Source organism: Coptis chinensis, chromosome 1 (genome assembly GCF_015680905.1).
Source record: "Coptis chinensis isolate HL-2020 chromosome 1, ASM1568090v1, whole genome shotgun sequence".
NCBI lineage: Eukaryota > Viridiplantae > Streptophyta > Magnoliopsida > Ranunculales > Ranunculaceae > Coptis > Coptis chinensis.
In genome coordinates, this window is record NC_141456.1 from 15,813,294 (window position 1) to 15,823,054 (window position 9,761).

Consider the following 9,761-nt stretch of genomic DNA (forward strand, 5'->3'; position numbering starts at 1 on the left):
AAAGAAAGATACTTGCAACTTGCAAGACAGATGATACTTCCTGGAATATATAAATTTCAGCATTGAATTGAAGGACATAAAATATATGTGAAATATAAGCTCTCGTATGTGTACGAGCGAGTTCATGGTTGTTACAAGATATGAAAAACAGAAACAAAAACACCTTCTTAAGTGAACTTAATTTCTGTATATGTTTAAGTTGATTTCAGTATTAGTTAGTCCATATCATGCCATTTGGAAAAAATTTGTAACAGTCTGGACTCTAGACTATGGATAATGGATGTGCAATTAATTGGCCGGGTAGGAGACACACTATAAGTGAGATAGATCCTTTCATTTTCAGTCGCTATTAAATAGATAGTGTCAATCGTGCACTTAGAAATTTGCTGAAACGTTTTTAGGAAGTTTTAGACTTTAGTGGCTGATTGGGACATTGGGTATACACTGAAGAATATCCATTGCAAAATAAAAATTGGGATAACCATTACAAATAGTTATTTAGAAATTCTATCGAAAAGAAAATGAGTTATTTAGAAATATATATATAATATATATAAATGAAATACGTAAATTTTTAACAAATAAGTATACAAGGTAACAAGGCTTACTCAGGAGGAGACAACAAGCTTCCACTGCTGCAGCAGGAGCTGAATGCTATTAATTAGAATATTAGATATGGACTTGATGGCCTTATATAGGCATCAGGAGCATGAGAGTTTACTCTAACTCTTTTCTTCACTTCTTGCACCTGACATCACCAACAAAAGGACGCCAATACCACGGTATCTTTGGAACATGGTTTACTCCGATTCAAGTAACCTTCAAGTAATAAATGTTCCTCTTGTTTTTATCCAGTAGTTCAACCATTTTTTTCTTTCGATAAACATCCAGTTCAGTAGTTCACCCATTTTTTTAGAGAGAGTAAGCGATCGAGTAACTATGGCAGCAGATTATCTGGCTGCTCAACGTAAATCTATTGGTTAAAGTGCACCACCCATTCAAGCAGCCTCAGCTCAAATCTCATTAGGACCCTAGGTTATTTGCAGTGATGGACCCATGATATTTCTCAAGGGTATTCAAAAATTCTAATCATCCATAAATTATTTTGCAAATTAAAATCAATTTAACCGGCAAAGCGGTTGCAATTCTCAAGAAAAATTAATTAGTTCTATTTATTTGTTAACAGTTTAATCCACCTTTTGAAAATATTGATAAGTTTGTTTGATTTTCACATTTTTAATAGATTTTGATTAACAAAAGCTTCAGAAAAATTGAAATTTTTACTAGGGGAGCTGAAGTTTATGCTGGCAGTGCATCGTTGGTGAAACGAGTATACTTCTTGGCAAATCACTAAAAATAAATATTTTGTATTTGTATGTATACTTCTTAGCAAATATCTAGCTTATGTTGGATCGGAATATCAATTTTAATTAATTTAAGTTGTCCGATGTTTTGGACAAATACCATGATTTTGACTTTGAATGTATAAACAAATGTGTGATTGGGTACTTAATTAACTATCCAAGTACAGACTTACAATACTATAGACCTACAGTTGCTACAGAAGTTGGAGAGCTAGTGAGGAGAGAGATAATATGATATCAAATCTTGAAGCATAGCGTATTGATGTAATATATCTAGCTATCTATAATACAAAACAGTTTAGTTTTTAAGCAAAAAACAGCTCAGGTTTTAAGCAAAATTATAAAGGCTTAAGTGATGGTTCTGATTTTCTCGGGATCCGTGCTAATGTTTGAAGAGTCCTATTTACCTAATACTAAAGAGTCTGCTTAAAAGTTTAAGTGGTGGCCCTAATTTTCTCGAGATCCGTGTTAATGCTTGAAGAGTCCTATTTACCTAATATTAAAGAGTCTACTTAAAAAGTCTTATTTATCTAATACTCTAAAATAGACAAAAACTTCAAAATCTATTTATCTAATACTAAAGTGTCTGCTTGAAGAGTCTTATTTACCTAATACTCTAAAATAGACAAAAACCTCCAAAACATACTAAACCTCCAAAACCCATTTTCTTCACGCAAACTCCCATTTTCTTCACGCAAGCAAGTGTAGTTATTTTACATATTAAATTATATAATTATTTCATTGTTTAAATACCCCTATAGCTTCTCCTACCGTTTGAGAAACGTGTATAAATTGAGTTATAAGGGCTTAAGTAGTGGTCCTGATTTTCTCGGGATCTGTGTTAATGCTTGAAGAGTCCTATTTACCTAATACTAAAGAGTATGCTTAAAGAGTCATATTTACCTAATACTCTAAAATAAACAAAAACCTCCAAAATTTGTTTATCTAATACTAAAGTGTCTGCTTGAAGAGTTCTATTTACCTAATACTCTAAAATAGACAAAAACCTCCAAAACATACTAAACCTCCAAAACCCCAACTAAAAACCTCCAAAACCCCTTTTCTTCACGTAAACAGGTGTAGTTATTTCACATATTAAATTATATAATTGTTTCATTATTTAAATACCCCTATAGCTTCTCCTACCATTTGATAAACGTGTATAAATTGAATATGGATTACACAATGAATGAACAGTTCAAGTTGTCTACGTACACTCCGCTTCTGGATGAACAAATTGTTCTCAAAACATATACTCGGCTGAGATGATTTTCTAAGGCATATTCAATTAAAGATATCACAATGACACTAACAAGTTCAATTTAAATATCAAAGAAAAAAAATGGTAATTCTACTGTAAAAGTTAAATTTACGTGTATTCATTTAATTATGACTCGAGTGGCGCCACGGGTTAAATTCTAGTCTATAATACAAAACAACTCAGTTTTTAAGCAAAGTTATAAGGGCTTAAGTGGTAGTCTTGATTTTCTCGGGATCTGTGCTAATGCATGAAGAGTCCTATTTACCTAATATTAAAGAGTCTGCTTGAAAAGTCTTATTTACCTAATACTCTAAAATAGACAAAAACCTCCAAAACCTATTTACCTAATACTAAAGTGTTTGCTTGAAGAGTCTTATTTACCTAATACTCTAAAATAGACAAAAACCTCCAAAACCCCTTTTCTTCACGCAAACAGGTGTAGTTATTTCACATATTAAATTATATAATTGTTTCATTATTTAAATACCCCTATAGCTTCTCCTACCGTTTGAGAAACGTGTATAAATTGAATATGGATTACACAAGGAATGGACAGTTCAAGTTGTCTACATACACTCTGCTTTTGGATAAACAAATTGTTCTCAATACATATACTCGGCTAAGATGATTTTCTAAGACAGATTCAGTTAAGGGTATCACAATGACACTAACAAGTTCAATTTAAATGTCAAAGAAAAAAAAATGGTAATTCTACTGTAAAAGTTTAATTTACGTGTATTCATTTAATTATGACTCGAGTGGCGTAGCCACGGGTTAAATTCTAGTCTATAATACAAAGCAGCTCAGTTTTTAAGCAGAGTTATAAGGGCTTATTAAATGGTGGTCCTGATTTCCTCGGGATTTGTGCTAATACTTTGAGAGTCCAATTAAGTTTTCTAATTAGGTTTAGTCATTCACTCTTTTTAAAACACTACCAATTCTAACGGCAAAGAGTCCTGCACAACTAAAACCAGGCAAAGATGGTAATCACTTGGAATACGACCTTGGAAATCATTCTGCCTATCCAAAATACGTTTCCTCACCATTTGTAAGTTATTTAATCTTTATCGAACGTGCTCTTATATAGTATCTTCTCATTCTATTATCCTTAAGATATCAGTTACGTTCATATATTTTTTTTTTCTTTTTGGGTCATGTTGTAAGCAAGGAAAAATCAGTCTCCCTTTGCTCAGTCCGCTACCTTCCGCCATTCAAGATTTATATGTTGGAAACAATGCAAAGGCCAGATCATTTAGAGAACACACTCGAGGATATAATTTAGCTAATGTGTTCACCAGTCTCGGTTCCAAAACTTCCTCACCATTTGTAAGTTATTTAATCTTTATCGAACGTGCTCTTATATAGTATCTTCTCATTCTATTATCCTTATAATATCAGTTACGTTCATATATCTTCTTTTTTTTCTTTTTGGGTCATGTTGTAAGCAAGGAAAAATCAGTCTCCCTTTGCCCAGTCTGCTACCTTCCACCATTCAAGATTTATATGTTGGAAACGATGCAAAGGCCAGATCATTTAGAGAACACACTCGAGGATATAATTTAGCTAATGCGTTCACCAGTCTCGGTTCCAAAGCAAATGATAGATTTTTCAGTGGGAGTAGAAAGGCATTATTACTGAATGTTTCTATTGATCTGTCTGCAGTTTTCTAAACAAAATGTATGTAGGATTTAATGCAGCAACAAATCGACTGTTGAAAGTCACAGAATACTAGCGTGGAGCTTCAGTAATGACATTGATATATGATATATGATATATTTTTCACCAGTCAAGATATATGAAATGACATTGATACCCTTTTACTTTCATATTTATTTATTTTCTTCTTATTATTCTGTGGGCCCCACAAAACTAAAAAAACAAATAAAAAATAGTTCTCAATTTATTTTAATAAGTGAATAAAAAAAATTTAATGAAGTGGGGACTTAGGCTGAGTCCAATGGCTCCCTATCCCCTTAAAAGTAGAGCTAAAGTCAACAGATTTTACTCTCTATCATTAATTCCCTCTGTATATATACAAAGGATTTTACTCTCTATCCTTATTCCCCTGATAGAGAGTAAAATAAGGATAGAGAGTAAAATCCTTTGTATATATACAGAGGGAATTAATGATAGAGCGTAAAATCTGTTGACTTTAGCTCTACTTTTAAGGGGATAGGGAGCCATTGGACTCAGCCTTAGTGTTTGTAGGTATAACACCCGGCTATTTCTATATATTATTTTTATAATATATGATTAATATTAATAATAAGAATAAATAAAATAAAATAAATAGGATAAAGATTAGTGGAGAGAGAGGAAACGGGGAAAAGAGGATAAACCCTTTTCCCTGTTTTCAGGGGTTTTGAAAAAAAATAAACATAGAGAGAAGTTCACACGGAAAATTTTACACATAGAAGAAAGAAGAAGAAAGGGGCGGATTTGTACACCTCTTATCTAGCTTTCGATCGGATTTTTGGCGTTATTTTCTATATATTTGTTTTCAGGATACGAGAGGTGAGTAGATTTTATCTTTCAATGAATTTTCTATTTTCAATTGAATGTTCTCTCAAAACAAAAGGTCTTCTATCGAAAACAAAAGGTTTACTGTTTATATAAAACTAACTTTAAAACTTAAAACTATGGAGAAGCTATATTCAGTCTGTGCAGTTCCATGGTTATTTTGTATGCTCTGTCTGCGAATTTTCTGTGTATGTTGAACAAGTGAATTGATAAAAATTCGAATTTACTTGACTCTAATGTGATGGTTATATACTGACGAAAATGTGTTAAGTTAAATTATTGGAGTTTCGCAGGTTGTTAATTGTCATTTGTTTTGGTTGTGTGAACCAATTGATTTGGTTGATTGAATGGGTTGTTGGTTGATGTTGGTTGTTGGTTGATTGGGTGGGTGCTGTTGAAGCTCCGAAGGGGACTTTAATGGCGTCGATTTGATTTTTGGGGTAGTGATGGAATTAAGTTTTTATTATACCAAAATGTGGGGTTTTTTATGGGGAGAAAAACCGAATTGTTTCGGTGGTGTTTGGGGGTCACGCGAGCTCGACAGTGGAGGAGGAGTGGTTGGGAGAGATGGCCGAGAGAATGATTTGGTGCTCTCGGTCTATCAGTAGGTGAGAAAGTTTGTTTGAGTTGGGCTTGGGCCTAGTTATAACTTGTGGGCTTGACTTTGTTTTTAAGATATAACCTTTTGGGCTTAAGTTTGTTTGAGTTGGGTTTGGGCCGAAATATAAACATGTGGGCTTAAGTTTTGTTTAAGATGGGTTTGGGTGAGAGTTTGTTTTTGGGCCGAATCTGTGCTTGGTTTGAAATCAAGTTTTCATTTAGTTAGGGTCAGATTCAAACTTTTGCCAAAACATGAAAAAATGAGTTTTCTGAGTCTTCTTTCCAACTCAATTGGCCTCGTCGCATTCCGAGGACTATGGAGGTAGTTATAGTGTCTGGAAGTTTGACTGGCAGAAAATAGGCGTTAGAAATTAGTTTTTGAGCACTGTGTTCGAGCCTAGTTTTCGAACATTTAGAATGAGATTGAGTATTTTTGTAAAACATAAGAAAGTAAGTTATATGTGTTAAAGTTTCAACGCAAAAAATCTTTATGCATTTGGACACCTGTGGAAAGCGTTGTGTCATTCAAAAGATAGTCTGTTAGAAATCTAATTTACTGAAAATTAGGATTTTTACCAAGTTTGAACTATTTTTACTCCGAGATAGAATGACATTGGGACTTTGAGTTCTATATGAAAAAGTAAGTATACCTATCCTAGTTTTCAAATAATCAAGTGGTGTATCATTGGATGGCTATAAGAAATGTTATTGTTTTGGCAAATTACTTAGATAACCTACCACGTTTTCTTTTTAAGGGAGCTTTAGTTAACTTTTCTTATTGTAATAAGATAAATGATTTTACTTAGACATATGAGTGTCTTGAATCTTGATTGCTTAATTTCACATTTGTATTATATTCGAAGTACAATTGTTGCATATACACTAAATGTTAGTGTAGATTTATGCTATATCACGTGACATGTTACATTAAAGTTTGTGTTTAATATATATATAATTGAGGAATGAAAGGGAAATGAAGTGTGCAACCTTAAAGCATGAATTCTTATTGTTCTTGGACTTTGACTATGTGACTGATAAGAACTACGAAGGCTTGATTCCAATCTTGAAAGATTTGGATATGTAGGTTGCTTTGAGCAAAAGTGCAGACATTATATTATATATTATATATTAATTATTAGTTATTGTGATAACTATATGTGTACAATATTAGTACTTAATTGTGTACGTGATTGTGGTTGTTTAAAATGTATTCACGAGACATTTAACTAATGCGTTATTCCTGATTGAATCTTTTGATATCTATGATTTATATAATTGATAATGAGGTGAGTTGATTAATTATTGTGTTTGGAATCTATAGTAATGATTCAATTATTTGAGACGATATTTGTTTTGAAATGAAAATATTATAATAAATGAGAACTCTTGAGTGTTAAAATCCGGTGTAAAAGTGTCCAGTGAAAATTTAATGTGTCGCCCACATCTTTAGATCTCTCTACGCCTCTTTGATGAAAAGAAATGAAAGGAAATGTTTATGACTAGCACTAGGTGAAAACATGTTTTTTTTTACTCCTGGCCCGGATAGGAATTGACGGGTACTAATAGTCAACAATATATTTGACGGGCTTTTTATTAAATTGATGGTCCATAACCATCAAACAAAAAATTGATGGTCCACGCTTGTCAAGAAAAGTTTCCCCGAAATCCCAATCGAAGCGCGAATACCTTTCCCCCCAAAATTTTCGCTATTTTCCAATTTTCTCTCTTTCGGTTTCTATTTGGTTAAAACTCAAAACCAAAAACTCGCCGTCATATACAATCTCCTTCCATACCTCACAAGCAACAGCTACTTCAAGGCTCCATTTGCAAGCCTCGCGGATAATTTCATTACCTTGTTCCACCCAAAGCTAACAATTTCGTCTGAACAAGACCTGCAGATGAACAGACTCTTCTGAGTACTCTTCTTCAACAAGACCTGCATATGAACAGACTCAGTGCTCATTCGAAGTGTAGGAAGCTAAAAATATCACACCTCTGTTTTGCGGACGACGTTCTAATATTCTGCAAAGGTAACATTGAATCTCTGAAGGCAATAAGGGATACTCTGGAAATCTTCTCTGATGCAACAGGGCTCCATTTCAGCAAAGAAAAGACTACACTACTCCCAGGTAGCATGAATGAAGCAGAAGGGCTTGAGTTGGCAGCAGTTTTTGAACATCTCAGTGGTTGCACCACCTGTTACCTACCTAGGCCTCCCCCTCACTGCTACGAGACTCGGTGTAAGAGAATGCTTGCCGCTAATAGAGAAGATTACGGCTAGAATATCGACCGGAAGAATAAGGAACTCAACCGAAAGCGGGGCGAGTGCAATTGGTAAAATCGCTGCTAGCCTCTTTTCAAACCTATTGGGCTCAAATTTTTGTGCTTCCGAGACGGTGATAGAAAAGGTGGCAAAGATTTGTAACAGTTTATATGGGTTGGGCCAAGCATGGAAAAGAAGATGCATCATCACGAGTAGTGCGACTCTCGGACTAGATAAAGAACAAGGAGGGATAGGTCTGGTTGATCCTAGAGTGTGGAATAAAGCTGCATACTGTGGCTTGGTTTTTAAACTGGCACAGAAATCGGATTGTCTATGGGTAAAATGGTCTTGGCAACACCACATCAAGCAGAGACATTTTTGGACCATGAAAGCACCGAGGGACTGTTCATGGGTGTGGAGGGGCATACTGAAACATAGAGAGATCTCATGGAAGTACATCAGATACAGTATTGCGAATGGAAAGAGTACCAGTTTCTGGCATGACCCATGGTGTTCAGGCCCACTGTTCCTAAATAGTCAGGCCAAAGCATTGCTAGCAAATGAAATCCCAGAAGACGCAATGGTGTCAGAAGTGATAGCTGATGGTGGTTGGACGAGAGTAATTACTGATCTACAGGAGTGCGATATTAAGAAATGGATCATGGATAATGGAGATCAACTCCTACATCATGGAGGACTAGTCATATGGACGCCTAACAGCTTCGAGTATTTTCTACAAAGATCGCATAGCTTTCGATCAAAAGAATGTGAGGAGTAAAGTCAAATGGTTCAAGATAGTCCGGGGAAGTACTCGGGCGACCAAAGCATTCCTTCACCGTTTGGCAATCGTTCTCCGAACTCTCCCAAATACGAATCGACCGGTGGCGAAGAAGGTAATAAAAATACAAAGTCTTTGTTTGTGTGGTAACCGGGGAGAGTTCACTCATCTCTTTTTGATTGCTCATATTCAAGATAGTCCGGGAAGAGTTCAAGAAGGCGATGGGTTTACAGTGCAGAAGAGCATCACATGAAGAATGGTACTACCTAATGAGACTAAGGGAAGAATAACATGGTGTCGGAAGTGATTCGAGCCTTTACTTGTGTGCAAATGCAAGCTATATGGATCGAAATGAAATTGGAGGCTAAAGAGGAATCGATCCAAGGCAGCTGATGAGGTAAGCCACAAGGTCATAAATAGCATGAAGATATACATGGGAAAGACGCTAGAAGCTATCTGAGGAGGGCGTGGGATCCAAAGTGATGTTGGAGAGGTTGGGTATTAGGGTCAAGTGATACAAAAGGAGGAAAGATGGGTCAAATGGGAGAGACCAGGGAGTGAGACAAAGTGGCTCTAAACACAGATGGGTCGGTACAAGAGGGATGGCGTGTTATGGAGGTGTATTGAGGGATAGAGATGGGGTAGTGCTACAGCGCGATAGCGGCAGCTCTAAGAAGAAATTGGTGATCTATCGAGGAACCGCTAGCTGTTCTAAAGGGGTCGGAATGTCTTGGGCAAACCGAGGATAACACGAATTAAAGTGGAATCGGACTCTATGCAGGGGTACAGATTTTAACAAAGCAAGGTAAGCCACCGCGGGTGATCAGTAGGAACACTGTAGCACAGATTCAAACAAATGGAGCTCAAAGTTCGACATAGTTTCCTTTGTCCATGTCTTCGTGGAAGGTAACCAAGTAGTGACTACTACTTATCGAAATTAAATAGAGACGAGTGTAATGGATTGGTGCTCTTTAT